At 41.7% G+C, this 17,816-nt stretch overlaps 8 non-coding genes across 8 annotated transcripts; 4 read left to right on the top strand and 4 right to left on the bottom strand.

Moving 5' to 3' along the window:
* The first annotated feature begins 308 nt into the window (after positions 1 to 308).
* trnaq-uug (transfer RNA glutamine (anticodon UUG)) lies at positions 309 to 380 on the top strand. The gene has a single exon. It is a non-coding gene; the product is annotated as a tRNA-Gln (tRNA).
* A 598-nt stretch (positions 381 to 978) lies between these two features.
* On the bottom strand, positions 979 to 1,050 carry trnap-agg (transfer RNA proline (anticodon AGG)). Its single transcript has one exon. It is a non-coding gene; the product is annotated as a tRNA-Pro (tRNA).
* A 2,148-nt stretch (positions 1,051 to 3,198) lies between these two features.
* On the top strand, positions 3,199 to 3,381 carry LOC115058241 (U2 spliceosomal RNA). Its single transcript, XR_003842039.1, has one exon. It is a non-coding gene; the product is annotated as a U2 spliceosomal RNA (small nuclear RNA).
* Positions 3,382 to 8,328: 4,947 nt separating this feature from the next.
* On the top strand, positions 8,329 to 8,400 carry trnaq-uug (transfer RNA glutamine (anticodon UUG)). The gene has a single exon. It is a non-coding gene; the product is annotated as a tRNA-Gln (tRNA).
* A 401-nt stretch (positions 8,401 to 8,801) lies between these two features.
* trnat-cgu (transfer RNA threonine (anticodon CGU)) lies at positions 8,802 to 8,875 on the bottom strand. The gene has a single exon. It is a non-coding gene; the product is annotated as a tRNA-Thr (tRNA).
* A 785-nt stretch (positions 8,876 to 9,660) lies between these two features.
* trnae-uuc (transfer RNA glutamic acid (anticodon UUC)) lies at positions 9,661 to 9,732 on the top strand. Its single transcript has one exon. It is a non-coding gene; the product is annotated as a tRNA-Glu (tRNA).
* Positions 9,733 to 10,306: 574 nt separating this feature from the next.
* Positions 10,307 to 10,388, bottom strand: trnas-uga (transfer RNA serine (anticodon UGA)). Its single transcript has one exon. It is a non-coding gene; the product is annotated as a tRNA-Ser (tRNA).
* A 1,569-nt stretch (positions 10,389 to 11,957) lies between these two features.
* trnad-guc (transfer RNA aspartic acid (anticodon GUC)) lies at positions 11,958 to 12,029 on the bottom strand. The gene has a single exon. It is a non-coding gene; the product is annotated as a tRNA-Asp (tRNA).
* Between the last annotated feature and the right edge of the window lie 5,787 nt (positions 12,030 to 17,816).

Here is a 17,816-nt window from a genome sequence, read left to right as displayed (position 1 = left end):
GGAATAGAGACATGACAGGTGGGGCTTTGTTAATGCCTTTCTTTATGGACAACAAAGATCAGAAATTCAAAACAAAACACCCCCACACACACAAAAAGTCATCAGTAACACTTAAGACAGAACAGGTCCTTTCCTTTCAGCTCACTTTTAAGTTTTATTTTATTTAACATTTTCTTGCAAAAGAAAAAAAACACAGAAGCACACATTCACCATATAAGAAGTGGAGACGGTTTGGCTCCATCAATGACATCCCTCGACACTGGAACCTCGAGCCAGCGCCTTTGATAAAGATCAGCTAACAGTCCTGTGGTTCCATGGTGTAATGGTTAGCACTCTGGACTTTGACTCCAGTGATCCGAGTTCAAGTCTTGGTGGAACCTCTGTCTTCTGATTTTGTGGGATAGTGACTACAAGTAACAATAACTCCACTCCACCCAAAACAGTGATCCACCCCTGAGCAGAGAGGAGGCTTCATGAAACAGTTTCTCTTTTCACCTGCTGCAGCAGCTCAGAGCCTCTGTGGTTCAGTAAAGGTCCAAAGAGGATGTAGCTCAGTGGTAGAGGACATGTCATATTGTGAATGAAGCTCACAGGACAGTCATGGTCACATACTCTTCTCTCCTCCAAACCTTTGAGGTTTCCTGTCTCAATCTGATGTTCATTTGATTTAGGCTCCATGAGTGTGACTGAGTGTTTTTTTCCCATTTGTGTTTCCTTCCTCTACAATAGAGAGTGAGAACGTGTTGGAAAAACATGTGACATGCTTCTTATGTGAGATGATGATCAGGGATCGCCTCTCTGTTCAGCTTCATTGGCTCGTACAGTCATTTCCCAAATGATCTGTCAGTGAGGATTCCACAAAATTACCATCGCTGTTGCTTCAGTTGCCAAGATGCTGCAACTAAAAACCAGACAGCAAACCTCACACAGCTCCATAGTGTAACAGTTCACACCGCTAATGACTGCAAGTCAACAGATGGGCTCGTCCGGGATTTGAACCCGGGACCTCTCGCACCCTAAGCGAGAATCATACCCCTAGACCAACGAGCCATGTGGTGTTTGTTTGGCAATCATCATGTTGCATAGCACATTTATCATACAGGAAGACCGTAATGTTTAAGGTGGAGTCAGAGACATATTAGAACATAACACGAGTGCAGGGAGCTCAAGTCTGCTCCATTTAAGCTCAAATCTGTGAAATGCCATGCCATGCCAAATGACATGCCCAAACAAACTCCGCATGGCCAAATCCCCCTCCCCCTCCTGAAACATACACACAAACGGTAACTACACAGAAATAAACATCGGTTGTTGATATTGGCCGTTTTACTCATCGGACTGATGCTGATATGTTACAGAATTACCAGCATCAGCTGATACATTGTGCATACCGACATCAAACCTTTGAGAAAGTGACACACAACTATGAAGAGCACAAGTGTTCACCGACACAGACGTGGGTTCAGAGACAAACTGCAGAGAAACTCAGAAACTCAGAAACTCTGAGTCTTTCTCTCAGTGAACTTTTGTGCTCCTCAGAATTGTGTCCCACTTCCTCAAAGGTTTGAAGTGAAGTGTGAGTCTGAAGAGGTGCTGCCTTTGATCCATCACCTGATGATGTCACAATACTAAAAAACTGAGCAGACTGCTGTGGACTTCAGTGAAACAGTGAAAGGATTTCAGCTGTGTTACATTTTCGGCGAAACATTTGCTCATCCTCTCCATGTGCCTGCATTAAGACCTCCGACTCCACTGGGTTGAAATAACTGGATCTTTTTTTTTCTCGGTTGTCGTGGTGACAGGACTCCATAGATGATGGCCTTGATAGAGGTTGGGCACGTGTGCAACTCAAGCTGAACATAATCAGAGTTGATTGAACCAACTAAGATCAGCTGTTCTGGAACCAGATACTCAGAGTAAGTCAACTCAGAGTTCAGGGAGAGACTCAAAGTTCGTTTGAACTCCTACGTGGAATACTTTATAGAAAATTCCAGCTTGCCACATCAGTAAACAAGTTTATTTTACCTAGGACAAAGAAAAAGGCAGACTCACTTGTAGAGCTGCTGGTAAAACAGGGACAGTCTGAGATTGCTCAGACATCCTGACTGCACAAAAGAGAGAAATTTCAGGATGCCTGCTTGGCTCCTGGCCCAGTTTGGTTCTTTCTTCTGTCGACACAGAACTCAAACGTATCTGATATGACCATGATTGTCTTTTGAGCTTCATTAACAGAGTGCACTCTATGGTGGAGGTCATGAGAAAAAGTGGGAGGAGTCTTTGACCTCATTCGAACCTTTTTTTTTTGCTGCACTCTGGTGCAAAGTTTATTCCAGGAGTAATCCACAGACTGACAGAAGGTCAGCAAGCTGCTCCAGCTGAGGCATCACTCTGCAGGTTACTGTCTTATATGTCCTGCACGCTGACTGATTGCATCACAGGAGCCTGTGGAGTGAGTCTGCCAACACACATCACAGGATACATCCAGCAACAGGAAGGTTCTGGAGCTGACCTGCTCTGGGGATCTAGTTTCCTGATGCTGGTCTAAACAGGTTCAAATCCCAGCAGTGCCTTGTTGTAAATGTTGGAGAAACAACATGGCTGATGTAAGTTTCCCCGTCTGGATTAGAAATTTCCGGAACTATTTGTGAAGGAGCCGCTGGCTAACAGGAGTATTATATTTTAGAGGTAAAGTATTCCCTTTTTCAGCTATTTCACTGTTATGTTTAAAATGCAAAGTACCTTTTTAACCAACATCAAAATACTGGAAACACCGTGCTGTGGCTCGCCCCGTCCGGGCGTGTGTGGTCGGGGGGAGCCGGCCTCGCCGCTGTGAGGCAGGACCCTTGCTGGTGGCTCTGTGCCACTGTGCTCTGTTTGTGTTGTCCGGTTTGTGCCCAATGGCCCTGGGGTCCTTTTGTTGGCCCCTCTATTCCAGGCCTTGCTGGCGCAGTAGGCGGCGCAGTAGGCAGCGCGTCAGTCTCATAATCTGAAGGTCGTGAGTTCGAGCCTCACACGGGGCACTTCTTTAGTTAATAATGAGAATTTAGTGGTTGGGTCTAGAAGCTCAGTTCTTTTAACACTCTCTGGTTAACATGTTTCAATGATATCTTTGGACCGTCTACGGACCATTTCACTGCTCCGTGTGGACAAATATGTGAAGTTTTATAGCTGACCAAGAAGAGACATTTTCTTTGCTCTACAACGTAATTTTCTGAAAATAACATGTCGGTGGTTGTTTTCAGTTTAATATCTGATACGTCCCCTACCCGGGGACCATATATTAAATAGATTTTTGGAACAGGGAGATGGAATAGGGGCTTGCTCCGTCCACTCCACGCATCGACCTGGTATTGCAGTATCTCCAGGAACGGTCCACTCAAATGGATAAGCGTGTGCGTGCAAAGATGCACAGAGTGCAAGTTTGTTGGTGTTTGGTGGGAGTTTGTTGCAGTTAGACATTCATTTGGTTCCTGTTTTCTGGTCAAGTGATATTTTTATGAGCTCTCTTTGGTATCAGAGCATCCCTGTGACCTTACTGTGACCTGTGGATCTCATTTCTGCCAGCCAGAGTCTGCTACATGTGAAAATATCATACCTTTATGAATGATAAAATCTGAAAACATTCATGGAATACATAGAAATCAGTATCACAGAGTGACAAATATTTTGTAGAACTTTATAGCAAAGTATGTCACAATAAGTAGAAAATATGTTGAAAGACTGACGGCATAGGTCTCACTTTGAGCGATGATTTAGAAAATAATACTCAAATTTAATTCATTTTCACAAAACTATAATGGATCACAGTTTAGTTCTGATAAATGACTTTGATAAAGTGAGTAACTTACAGGTTTAATCCATTTTCAGTTTATACTATTTTCATGTCACGCCATGTGATGATTTTAGGCATAATCCAACAAATTGTCACATAATTGCCGATACCAATGAAAAATCTAAACACAACATGTTTCTATACAGATGAGAGTTAGTAGCGCAAAAATCAACCTTTTTTGTTCCTCTCTTATTTAAATTTTTTACAAAACCTTTTTTTTGGTATATGTGTCACTGACTTTGGGTCAGTGACATATATGTCCTATATGTGTCCTCACAAATGAGTGAGGACAAAAAACAGCAAAGAAAAGTAAAAAAAAAAAAAAAATATTAGTTTACTTTTGGTCAACCAGCAAAGATCCTGCAGTCAGCTGCTTCGGTCTTTCTCTTTATAGTTGTCACAACCAAACGGTTTCTCTTCTGTATGGATCTTCATGTGTACTTTAAGGCTTTTCTTTGGTTTAAATCTTTTCCCATAAACATCACAGCTGAAGGGTTTCACTTCTGTGTGGATCTTCATGTGTCGTTTAACTCTATTCTTTAGTTTAAATTTTTTCCCACAAACATCACAACCGAAGGGTTTCTCTTCTGTATGGATCATCGTGTGTATTTTTAGTTGTACCTTCAGTTTAAATTTTTTCCCACAAACATCACAGCTGAAGGGTTTCTCTTCTGTATGGAACTTCATGTGTTTGTTAAGGGTTTCCTTTAGTTTAAATGTTTTCCCACAAACATCACAGCTGAAGGGTCTCTCTTCTGTGTGGACTGCCATGTGTGGTTTAAGCTTCTCCTTTAGGTTAAAGCTTTTCCCACAAACATCACATCTGAAGGGTTTCTCTTCCGTATGGATCGTCATGTGTCTGTTAAGGGCTGTCTTTAGTTTAAATCTTTTCCCACAAACATCACAGCTGAAGGGTCTCTCATCTGTGTGGACTGCCATATGTGCTTTAAGCATTCCCTTTAGTTGAAAGCTTTTCCCACAAACATCACAGCCGAAGGGTTTCTCTTCTGTATGGATAATCATGTGTCTTCTTAGTTGTACCTTCAGTTTAAATTTTTTCCCACAAACATCACAGCTGAAGGGTCTCACTTCTGTGTGGACTACCATGTGTTTTTTAAGGCTTCCCTTTACTTTAAATCTTTTCCCACAAATGGCACAACTGAAGGGTTTCTCTTCTGTGTGGACCTTCATGTGTGATTGAAGATAATCTCGTCGCTTATATCTTTTGCCACAAAATGAGCGGCCAAACGGTCTCTCTTCTGAGTGAACTTGCATGTGCTGTTTCTTCATGTGAGTCTTCAGACACAACTTTTTTTTAAACGTTTTCCCACACTCAGAGCAGCTGATGGGTTTTTCATTGCTGTCACATTTTCTAACATTTGCATCACCTTCATGTATTTTCACATCTGACTGGGCCACTCTGGTTTCATTAGAATCATTCTCACTGATTTCAGTATCAGAGGAGTCTGAGACCTCTTCCTCTGGATCTGGATCTGGTTGAAGAGGACTCTGTGGATCACAGCTCCTGGCCGGTTCATTCATCTCTTCATCCTCACTCTTCACCTGAAACGGCCTCATAGGGTTCCTGGTCTCCTCCAGTCCTGGTACCTGGTCCTCCTCCTGTTCCTGTTTAAGGACTGGACTCTCTGAATCCTCCGGATCCGGACTGGAGGTGAACTCAGCAGGAACCTCTTTTTTCACCATCAGCTGCTGAACATCTGGAGGAAACGATTCAATAATGAATCCTCTTTATTAGCTACAATAAGAACACAGTTATTCCTCCAGCTGCTTCATTCTACATCTGCCAAATACAGTCCTCAGCCTTTCTCACTCATAAAAACAACCGACCCGTTTTGTGGATCAGGACTCGGGGCTGCAGCAGCTCCAGCTGGCTCCTCTGCCGGTCGATCTCCTGCCTGAAGCCCGAAGCCTCCTCCTCATATCCGGCTACCATTCTGTCCACGGCCGCTAAGATCTCCCGGCAGGTGGCGGCGAGTCTGTCGGTGACAAAACCCTGCAGGACTTCTGCTGTGGACATTTTACCTCCTTCACTTTCCAGCTGAGGGACAAAAGACCGTCAGTCTGGTTTGTGTGGAGCGAATATACGGATATTACCAGTATGAGACACTTTATCAAAACATTTCCTAAATTATTTTTCTAAACATTGATTCAATGTGGTCATTAACCTGCAATATGCCCTTTAAGGTAACATTTGTGACTTTCTAACTACTTTCTTAACCCTCCACCCCCCACATCATTGATAAAACTTGCTGACTTGTGATTGACTTCTGAAATCACCAACATTACCCCAAAAATAGCACTTACTGCTCTCAGAACACAAGTCTGTGCTCCAGTTGGGGAAACGTTGGTGACAAATGCACTAATTCAGCTGATCTGACGAAATGTATTAATTTTTGTCCAAATTCCATCCAGGACAACCGCAAAGAGAAGCACTTATGCACAAAGACTTTATGAGTGTCTCTGATTGGAGTGATCCGAGTTAGATCTGAAGAAAACGTGGCTCCAAGACTTATTGTTGTTTTTGTCAATTCACACTGAAAGTGGAAAAAGAGAGCAATTGAATTGACTAAGTCACATTAAGCTTTCATTTTTACCTCACTTAGGATCTTCTCCTCAAGAGTCTTTGCAGCAACTTTCCAGTTGTGTCATTGTTCCAATGGGCTCCCTTTCAGGCTTCTACCTGAATTTATCTTATACCTGAATGAAACCACTCCCACAGCTGCCTGTTTACTTTGTTCGGGCGGTTTCAATGGTCTTGGTAATGGTTTGTAATGAAGAACACATTTAGTCCATCAGGAACAGACAACGATCCTCTTAAATTCATGAGGACCGTTAGCATATGGTGAGAGGACTGTTAACTGCAGTGATTAGGGATTAGGGTTGTGTTGTTGTAGCTGATCTGAAGAAATCTATTTAAAATTGCAAATCATCATAATTTTTACTGAATTTCTGAGCAGGACAACCCCAAAGAAAAGCATTTATGTAGAAAGGAATAATTGTAACTGTCTGAGTTAGAGCTTGCTGTTGTGTTTGTCAGTCAACAAATAGCTGAGCTGTGTAGTTGTGTTGTGCTACACACCAAACATGTCCAGAAAAGACAGACTGTTCTGTGTGTTCACACCATGATTCCTGCCATCACAGTTCACCTTTTGTGTCTTACTTTTGTTATCCTTTTCAAAATTTTATTTGATGGCACAGAGGGACCCGAGGCACTAATAAAAAAAGGAGGGGGGCCTGAAAGTGTGACTTGGTTCCCATCGTTCATATTAAAGAGCCGTTCAAGAGACTCTCTGTGATCTCTGTGAACATAAATCTTTACCAACATTCAAATGTTAGAAACTCGGTGCTTTCTGGAATGTAAAAGTCAACTGCTCTCCATGAAAAGCAGCAGTCAGCTCTGCCTGGATACAACAGTGGTCAGGGCTGTATGATGTATGTTTATACTGAAACACTGACAGCTCTCCTTCATCTCACTCTTTAACTTACTCTGGGTTCCAGGTCTCGTTGGTGCAGCAGGCAGTGTGTCAGTCTCATAATCTGAAGGTGGTGAGTTGGAGCCTCTCACCACTTCCAGTTCCACTTCCAGGCCATTGAAGCAACAATGAGAAGTCATTTCCACTGTGTGCTGTGCTGAAATAGCTCAGTTGGTAGAGTCCCTGGTTCAATCCTGGATTTTAGTACCTGTGGTGTGTCCTTTAGAGGACTGTCTTTTTTAATTAATGAGAGATAAAAAGCTATTTCGGAAATGTCAAGGTGCCAAACAAACCAACATTTTCTACCAACATTTAATTGAGGAATCAGTTGAGGATGAGGACAGATGTGAATTAAAGCAAAACAAATTCATCAGTAAGGATCTTTTCTAAGAGGGCCCTCAGACAAAGAAGCTGGGTCACAGCACAGCACAGAGGATTTGAACCCACAGATCCAGAAGAGACTGCAGCACAGCCTGCTATGAGCAGAGTGGAGCAGTAGAAGTGTTTTGGGCCCATAATACAGAGGTTGATGGATCAAAACCCTCCTCTGCTATCCTAACACACTGGCTGAATGTCATTTATCACTTCCTCCAGTAATGTGTACCGTTGTCACTGTGCTCAGTGACTCAGTGATGCTGTTGGATGCTTATAGGGCCGCCGTTCTTAAAGTGTGGGCTCCACCCCACTGGTGGGGAATAGAGACATGACAGGTGGGGCTTTGTTAATGCCTTTCTTTATGGACAACAAAGATCAGAAATTCAAAACAAAACACCCCCACACACACAAAAAGTCATCATTAACACTTAACACAGAACAGGTCCATTCTTTCAGCTCACTTTTAAGTTTTATTTTATTTTACATTTTCTTGCAAAAGAAAAAAAAAAACACTGAAGCACACATTCACCATATAAGAAGTGGAGACGGTTTGGCTCCATCACTGACATCCCTCGACACTGGAACCTCGAGCCAGCGCCTTTGATAAAGATCAGCTAACAGTCCTGTGGTTCCATGGTGTAATGGTTAGCACTCTGGACTTTGAATCCAGTGATCCGAGTTCAAGTCTCGGTGGAACCTCTGTCTTCTGATTTAGTGACTACATATAACAGTAACTCCACTCCACCCAAAACAGTGATCCTTCCTTGAGCAGAGAGGAGGCTTCATGAAACAGTTTCTCTTTTCACCTGCTGCAGCAGCTCAGAGCCTCTGTGGTTCAGTAAAGGTCCAAAGAGGATGTAGCTCAGTGGTAGAGGACATGCCATATTGTGAATGAAGCTCACAGGACAGTCATGGTCACATACTCTTCTCTCCTCCAAACCTTTGAGGTTTCTCATAATGTCACATGGGTGTCATTCCTTCTGTGAAGGTGGTAGAGTGGCCGAGCAGTCCAACGTGCTGGATTAAGGCTCAGGTCTCTTTGGAGGCAAATAGTTTCAACTGCCAGCTTGTTATATCTGTAGTATCTAACATTATGAACAAGGCACTGCTGTGATTCAAACCCAGGATCTCCTGTTTACGAGACAGGTGCTTTGACCAGCTAAGCCACAGCACCACTCTGAAGTACATGTATATACAGAGGATCTGGTGATGGAAGTGTAATGTGTATACTGCAGTTCAGGTTGATGGTAAAGTGGTTTGTTTTAATGTCGGACTCTGCATCTACCTGAACCTGTTTGACTGCAGATGTGCATTTTCATTTGGACCCCAGGAAGAGTAGCTGCTGCCTCAGTGACAGCTAACAGGGATCCTAACAAGTGATAAACAATAAACAGACATTTCCAATCATCATCAAAATGTATTCTTTCATCAAATGTTCCTAAACTTCTATTAAAGGCAGCATTATTGCAGCAGTCAGCACCGTCGTACAGTGTTGGGGAAGTTACTTTAAAATGGAATCAGTGACAGATTACTAATCACTGTAAAAGGGATGAAACAGAACTATTTCATTCCTTCAAAACGCTATAAGATAAATATATTCAACCACTTTTTGATTCATTTTATTCCATTCAGAAAGTAAAAAGAATATATTTTATGACATCGTTACACACAGTGACATATTTCAAGTGTTTATTTCTTTTAATATTGCTCACTGTGACCTCCAGCTGATGAAAACCCAAAAGTAGTTTATTTCAACAACATTTGACTTCACATCATCAACAACATCAAGGGGAGGTTTTTCACTCAGACAGCTGTTTGCCACTGTTGGTAGAGGGCATTTCTCCTTGCTACCATGTCCTGTTTCTCCAGCATTCTGGGGCTGGGGGACTCACAGTGGGCGGAATCTGCATCCATCAGAGACTGTCTCTCCTGGCTTGCCAATTCTGATAAGACAACATGTCCCATATGGTCTAGCGGTCAGGATTCCTGGTTTTCACCCAGGCGGCCGGGGTTCAACTCCCGGTCTGGGAATGCTCTTGGATTACATGGACGAACGAACCTGGCATTAAGAGCATTTGGGTTATGATTTAAATCAATTTTGACTTGACTTAATGGAATAAATTAGCAAACGCTGTTGACGAGGACGTCTGAATTGGCTATGCTCTACTCTACATTGCCATCATATTGGAGGTGGGTTTGTCTATGCAGTCAGCATTGGTGGTTTAGTGGTAGAATTCTCACCTCCCATGCCAGAGGCCCGGGTTCAATTCGTGAACTTCTGACTTTAGGTCCATACTGAATGATCAATGAAACATGTCGAAAGATCCTTATTGACAGCATTGTTGCGCTTTGCTACATCTGAGCTCAAGATACAAATAAAATAATCTAAAATGGCTTTTATTTTGAAATGCTTTTTTGGCGCGACTGCTCTTGTTCTTTCTGTAGCTCAAAGTGTTAAGGAGTTGAAACGCAACAAAACATCATGAACTAAAGCCATTTTACCCTGACCGAAAATCAAACCCGGGCTGCGGCAGTGAGAGCTGATCCAGCCACATGCAATGGTGGTATAGTGGGAAGCATATTTTCATCAAAATTATGTTTTAACCGTTGTTGGCAGGACTCAAACCTGCGCGGGGAAACCCCAATGGATTTCAAGTCCATCACCTTAACCACTCGGCCACAACAACTACATGAGCTGCTGAAAACCTTTATGACATCACAGAATCACCATCTCCTTTGCTGGACAAGCCCAGCTGTTGCCTTGCAGTCGTCAGGAGAGCTAACCCTTATTATATGGAGCTGTGTGATTTTGGCTGGTTGTGTTATTTGTAGTGTCTTGTAAAGTGTTGTAAACTTGCAGTTTAGTTTGGAGTTTAGTTTGGAGGAGTTAATGGCAGAAAGATGTCTTTGAAGCCATTTGGACACACAACCAGTCAGTGTGCAGCATTCAACCTCACAATATTTCATGGTGTGGTTGAAAGGCAGAGGCAGAACACTGGAAATGTATTGGAGTGTATCACAGAGATCAAAGACTCCTCCCACTTTGCTCTGTGTGAGATCTTTGATGACCGAAAAGTTCTGCTCCTATCGTAGAGGAGGGACACACAAATGGGAGAAAAACACTCAGTCACGTGTTCAACTCACGTCAGGGTCAGATCATCTGTTTGCACTTTTGCTAAACCCTCACATACTCTGTGGTGCAGCAGGAAGTTTTTTTCTGATGATCCATTTCATTTCTTCACATCACAGACAATTTCAGAATTCCAGGAGGACTATTGGACTATCTTAGCGTCTCTGACTGCACATCTGAAGGCACAAGATGACGACTTCAAATCCCTGTAAGATCAATGCTGCTGCTCTCCAAGTTGCCGGGCTGCCTTTGTGGCTGCAGGCTGTCATGTAGCCGGAAGATTGACCTTATTGTTTTTATTATTTGTTATTTTGTATTGGGTTTGTTAGAAAAATGCATCTATCAGCTACACTGTGTGAAAAGAACAAACAACATAACTATTTCCCATTATTTTAGATGGACCTAAACACACATCACCATTTGATTTTATTTAAGTTTATTTTGAACAATATAAAAAGAAAAAAAAACAACAAACAATAAAAAGGTTAGAAATGATGTGTTAAAAAAGGAGTGGGAAGAAGTCTAAACTTATCAGCTCCCTGCACCCATGTTATGTTCTAATATGTTTATGACTCCACCTTAAAAATTACTGTCTCACTGTGTGATAAATGATGTGTGCGTCATTTTAGTGCCATACAAGTCCTTGTGCTCAAGGCGGTAGGGGTATGATTCTTGCTTAGGGTGTGAGAGGTGCTGGTTCAAATCCCAGATAAGTTCATCTGTGTCCTCACAGTGATCATGGCTGCTGGTTGATGCTGCTGCTGGTGGGTGTGTTGATCAGTATGTGGGGAGTGTTCATTAGCCAATCAATGACCAGTGTCGGCTGGAACATGTCACACGCTGTTATGACTCTTACCAAAGTTTGTCTTCTGTGAGAAGCTGTCAGTCACCAAATTTCCTTCTGCTAAACACAGCACCAACCACTAAATTACTGTTCCTCTTATCCAGATACTGCAGGCAGAAGCTGTAATACAGGAAGTGATGAGCAGGAACTCCACTGAGAACGAAGCACTGCTGGGGTTTGAATGCAGGATGACCTTCCTCAAACACAGTCCTCTGGGAGTGCTGCCATTTGTTTACTTCAATCACTCTGGTTAATGACATATTATAGAAGAACACACGTGCTCTCCCCGTCAGGGAATCGAACCCCGGTCTTCCGCGTGACAGGCGGAGATACTGTCCACTATACTAACGAGGAGCTGGAAGAAGAAACATCACATGGTGCGTGAGTTCACTTCCTCTGTGGAAAAACAAATGGAGAATAAATTTGTTTCTTCACAGTTTCTATCCAGAGACCTTTAGTGTGTGAGGTGAACTTGACAACCACGCAGACGTCACAGAGTCTCGTTGTGGAGTTGATGTGGTTGTTGATGTTCTGAAAATTCAACACAAAACACAACAATTCTGTATTGTCACGACAGACAAGAGTATCAAGAGAACAACACAACGAAGGCTGGTTCTGAACCCTAACCATGGTTTCGGGGCAATTCGTTGTAAAATTGTAATCATATAAAAACGAGATGATTCACATTGAAGCTTATACTTTTTTACATCTTGGAGCAAAAAAAAAAAAGAATTTCAGTGCATCATATAATTGTAATTGTTGGGCTTTAGGGTCCCATTGTCAGAAGCAGTCAGCACTGCCTGGATACAACAGTGGTCAGGGCTGTATAATGTATGTTTATATTGAAACACTGACAGGTAACAATAACTTTTTATCTCTCATTTCGTCTTTAAGAAACAATCCCTGGTACCAAAGGCATTCATGTGGGAGACATAAAATCAGTGATGTGTTACATTAAGTGACTTTAACTCCATAATTTAAAAAAAGGATCCACAATAGCTGCTGAAATCCAGGATTGAAACAGGGACCTTTAAACCTTCAATCTAACGCTCTCCCAAATGAGCTATTTCAGCACAGCACACAGTGGAAATGACTTCTCATTATTGCTTCCATGACCTGGAAGTGGAACTAAAGGTGTGTCCCTATCACCGGCCTTGATAATGATAACTGAGCACCAGTGAGTGCTCTCCTCCTCTTAGATGAGTCCTAACAACAGCACTCAGCTGTGTCATATTTTAAGGCTGTGCAGATTACAGAGATTCTCCAACATGCTCTGTAGCTGGAAACCTGGGAACTGGGAAACTTGGTCCAACCGTCAGAGTTAGGCCGACCACAGAGCCTGTTCTCCTGATCAGCCTGTTCAGTCTCTGTGTGTCTCGCTTTTTGTTGCTGTCTGCTTTAGTTTAATTTATTTGCACATTAGAAGCACACTGATAAAGACTTCATGATAAAACACTGTGCAGGGGAAGTTAGAAGTCACAAAAGGTTTATAGAAATACTAAAAGCATCAGAGTTTTCATTTTCTCATTATTAGACTTTATTATTTATCAGTGAATTCAAACTCTTCACGTTCTTAATGAATTTCACCACCGGGTATCGCCATCTCTTTTAGTGACGTCACTGCCATAAAAGCTAAAAGTCCGATCAGGAAGTGTGTCCCTCGCCGGGTGCGGTGGCGCGCGCCTGTAATCCAAGTTACCGGGAGGCTGAGGCTGGAGGAGCGTTTGAGCTCAGGAGCTCTGGGCTGCAGCGGACTATGTCGATCGGGTGTCCGCACTAAGTTCGGTATCGATATGGTGCTCCGGGGGGAGCCCGGGATCACCAGGTCGTCTAAGGAGGGGTGCACCGGCCCAGGTCGGACACGGAGCAGGTCAAAGCCCCCGTGCCGCTCAGTAGTGGGATCGCGCCCGTGAATAGACGCTGTAGTTCAGCCTGAGTAAGACAGCGGGACCCAGTCTTTATGCTGCCACTATACACACCACCTCATCCTTTATTTTCACTGTTGCTCCATGATCTGACTTCATTCATTTTAACATTGGAAAAAAAGCTATAGCTGCCACCAGATCAGGAATTTAAAATAAACACTAACGCCAGATTAGAATAGAATTCATGTGTATTTAATATTTTACTAACTGTAGCAGTGAAGAAATACATGTATTATTTAATTCAACTGCATATGTCCATAACATGTTGCCTATTATACTCTCCAAAACAGTTCCCTTTATTTTTAATGCATACATTTGGAGAAATAGAGAAAATATGGATGTCATATATATGTACGTCAGTAAAAAAAAAAAAAAAAAAGCAAATCTTCCTTTGTGAGACTGTGACTGTGTGACGTCACTGCAGATCAAAGTCATTTACTGTCCTTCATCGCTCTCCCAACGCATACGTCACACTCGGGTGGATGAGCGCGACTCGTCTCGCGAACGAATGAAGTGAAACACAAATCAGCTCTTATTAGACAAATAACTGGCGTTAAATTGAACTAAAATCAAACGTGTCGCGTTTATTTTCATGTCCCCTGATAAAGTTCAGATGAGAGGATGAACTCATTTCATCGCTTGACTTACATGAGGAACATTTGGTTGTCAGCCTCGGAGCGGATCAGCTGGGATCAGCTGAGAGAGAGCCAGCAGCAGGAGCACATTCAGAGATCAGATCAGAAGATAAAAACTGAGCCCTGTCAGACACTAAGATGTCATCTGAGGAGGATCACTGACGTTTCAACAATAACAGCCGCCCAAACTCTTTCTGCCCCCAAGTGGCTCCTTAGATTTGTTGGTTAAATTATTACAAAAAGTGTAAAATGAATTATTAATGTATACATGATTTGAAATGTTTATGATTTATATTGCCGTATTTGTATCTTTACCAATTTTGAACTTGGAACTTAATGCCACAAATAATAAATGATAAGGACAGAAACCCAAAGATCCAACTCAGTTTGAAAAAATGTTTAACCTCTGATTGAATGTAAATCATTTATAAACTTTGAACTATTTACATTGAAATCACATAGACAAGTATAAAGAATGACACAACAGGATGTAAATTAAAATCTAAATTAAAACATTTAGTGAATGTTGGCATTTAAAAAACCAAGTGGCTCAGCTTTGAGGGCTTTCTTGGTTCCTTTTTAGGACAAATAAGGAGAATGAAAGTAAATGAGAATATTTTCTCGTGGTCACTGATGAATGATTAATTTCTATTTCTCCATCAAAGTGTGAATGGAGGTGTGATCAGGATGAGACGGCAGCATCCAGCTTCTTTGTCGGGGAGCTGTAAAGTCCTGTCGCCTCAGTATGTACAGATCCATTCATTTCTCTCCACTTCACTTCGTCTTTTATTGTCGACCTCAGAGGACCAGAAGTCATCTCAGTCCGCCGATCAAAGGTGCGATCGTGACACTCCTGAATCCAGAGAAGACATTTCACAGCAAGTCAACTTCCTGTTTTCTATTTTTGGACTGATACTCATGATACAGGGAGGATCCCTCCCCCTATAACCTGATTGGTCCTTCTATGTGCCCCCCAGTTGTCATTGGCTCTCAGTGGTGTCAGTCATTTGGAGTGACAGTGTGTTGTGTAAAGTTGTTAAAGTGGCTGCAGCTTGAGCTTTTGTAGGAAAATGGAAAATAAAATAAAATTTAGAAGTGAACTGAAAAAAGGAACAGGTTCAGGAAGTTTTGCTGGAAACTAAATGCTCTAAATTCATCACTCGTGAGCCTTAAAACAAACTTCTGTCTTCCTGCAGCACCTGTAGCTAATTTTCACCGGAGTTCAGGTAAGAACTCTACAATTTTCTTTTCTCTGTTTGCTTGTGAAACTGTTCTTAAACAACATTTAATAGACATGATTAGCAGAGTCCTCGTTGTTTAAGGTCGTTACGTCGTTATGCTAACATAGCTAAATTAGCTAATTTGGTTAGCGTACTAACGTCGCTAAATTAGCCAATTTAGCTAGCATGCTAGCTTAATTAGCTAATTTATCTACGTTAGCATGGACAGACAAACTTAGTTAGTTTCGTTAGCATGGAAAACATTTCTCACTGTTGCAGTTACTGCCTCAGTTTGAACTTGAATTGAAGACTTGTTCTTTCAGAGGAAACAGAGCAGCTCAGTGTAGGTCAGCAGGCTGAAGTCCTGTTAGTCAGAGCACACCTGGACCGACAGGTGAAAACACAGAGAAGGAGAAATTGACTTGGTGTTTGATTATTTCTCCTCAAAGACAGTTAATGATGTGTAAACTTTGTCCTCCAAACTTTTGGACATGATGTCTGATGACAGCAGAAGGTCCCTCTCTGTGATGAAGTGAGGATGAGGGTTGTTTCTTTTTGGGTGATGTTGTGGGGAGGAGGTTTGTCCACATCTGGTTATGGATGGCTGGCTCCTGTGTTCAGGGGGAGGACGTGGAGATGCTTCTGTCTCTCTTTAGCCCTGATAAAGGAGGAGGGTTGGAATTGTGACAAACAAGAAATGAAGAATAGACAGAGGGAGTTCATTTGTAGTTCAAAACATATTTTGGGTGTTTTTTAAATAACTTCTTTTCTTAACAACATCCAAATGTTAGAAACTCAGTGCTGCTTGGAATATCCAACACATATAAAACACAACTTCTCTCCATGAAAAGCAGCAGTCAGCACAGTCTGGATACAACAGTGGTCAGGGCTGTATTATGTATGTTTATATTGAATGTGGTGGAGAGTTTATATTATAATCCCTGTAATTTATTCATTGACAGAGCCTGTGATTAATTTCCCAGCATTTTTGCAGCTTTTGTGAGCTGCAAGTCTGTTGCTTTTTGTTCATTTTATTGATTTATAGTCTTTCTGTTTTCTTAATTTTACAGTTGTAAAATTCAGCATTGTGTCTTCTCCATGTGGTCGGTTAGTCAGGTGCAGCAAACCCAGTCCCTTTTATGTGAACGTGCACAGATCTAGATGGAAAAACCAGGTTTGATTATCAAGTTGATAACCAGCTTTGTGGATCACTAAAACAGATCCCAGGCATGTTAATCCAGCTTTGTGATACAGGCCTCTGGTTCCTCAGTGTCTCTTAGCTCTTTGAAGGAGGCAGCATCTTTTGAAGAGACACCCTGATCTGCGGTGGTCTAGTTGCAGGGTGATCTGCTGATATGCTGATGCTGAAGATGTTATGTGTCTCACCAGAGAACTCGAGAGATACACTGTAGAAAAACAAACTGTCCCCTTACACACTGTAGACAAACACACTTTAAAATATACCATCCTCATAAACGCTGTCATATATAATGCCACTATGCCATTTCTAATCTGATCATTGTAGACAAACATAACTGTGACTGTGGGCATGTATAATAATGTATAATAGTGTTAAAAGATAAAGGCTCATTTATTTGTCCCATATTGTACAACGCATCATATAAATCAAAGGTCATTGGAGCCTTGTGATCTACCTGATGTGGATTATTATTGTCTGTTAATGATTGATTTCAATTCATTCCAAAGTTCAGAGCTGCTCTGGTATCAGATTTTCCTGTCAGTCATATTCAGTTTTCCACAGAGAGCTCAGGCTCGGTTTGGATCAACAACTTTAGAAAACCTCCTGCTGTCAGATATACATGGATATATTGTCTTCATTTTTTGAATGGAAGCTGCAGTTAAAGTTCACCTTCACTCATCAGCTGCATGAAGATCAGTTCGACCATCAGGTAACGTAACCAACAGCCTTCATCCTGTTTGTGTCAGTGAATGCTGAACTGATTTAAAAACAGATGGTAAAGTCAACAAAATGCAAATATTAAAAGATTTAGCTGCATTGACATATAAAATACTGAACTTCACTTGTTATGACACCTCCAAATCAAAAAGTGACATATCATTGAGGAATTGATAATTACCAATTTTCTTTGAAAACTGACTTTTTGATCCTCATATTTGGGGCCATGATGATCATTTTCAACCAGCTACCTTCTCAGATATATAAAGAAGAGTAACTAACTGAGATGGGCTGTTGAAGAGTTGAAGAACATGACAAAAAGACAGGGAGATAGACAAAGTGATAAAAGAACACAAACTGCTCAGTTTTGTTTAATGTTCACTGTTAAAATAAACTGTTATATTACTTTAAATGTTGCAGTCAGTGAATGCTTTAATCGTGAT

This window comes from Echeneis naucrates, chromosome 2, assembly GCF_900963305.1.
Source record: "Echeneis naucrates chromosome 2, fEcheNa1.1, whole genome shotgun sequence".
Lineage (NCBI taxonomy): Eukaryota > Metazoa > Chordata > Actinopteri > Carangiformes > Echeneidae > Echeneis > Echeneis naucrates.
Note: the sequence above shows the minus strand (reverse complement) of the source record. Positions and strands in the feature narration are given on the sequence as shown.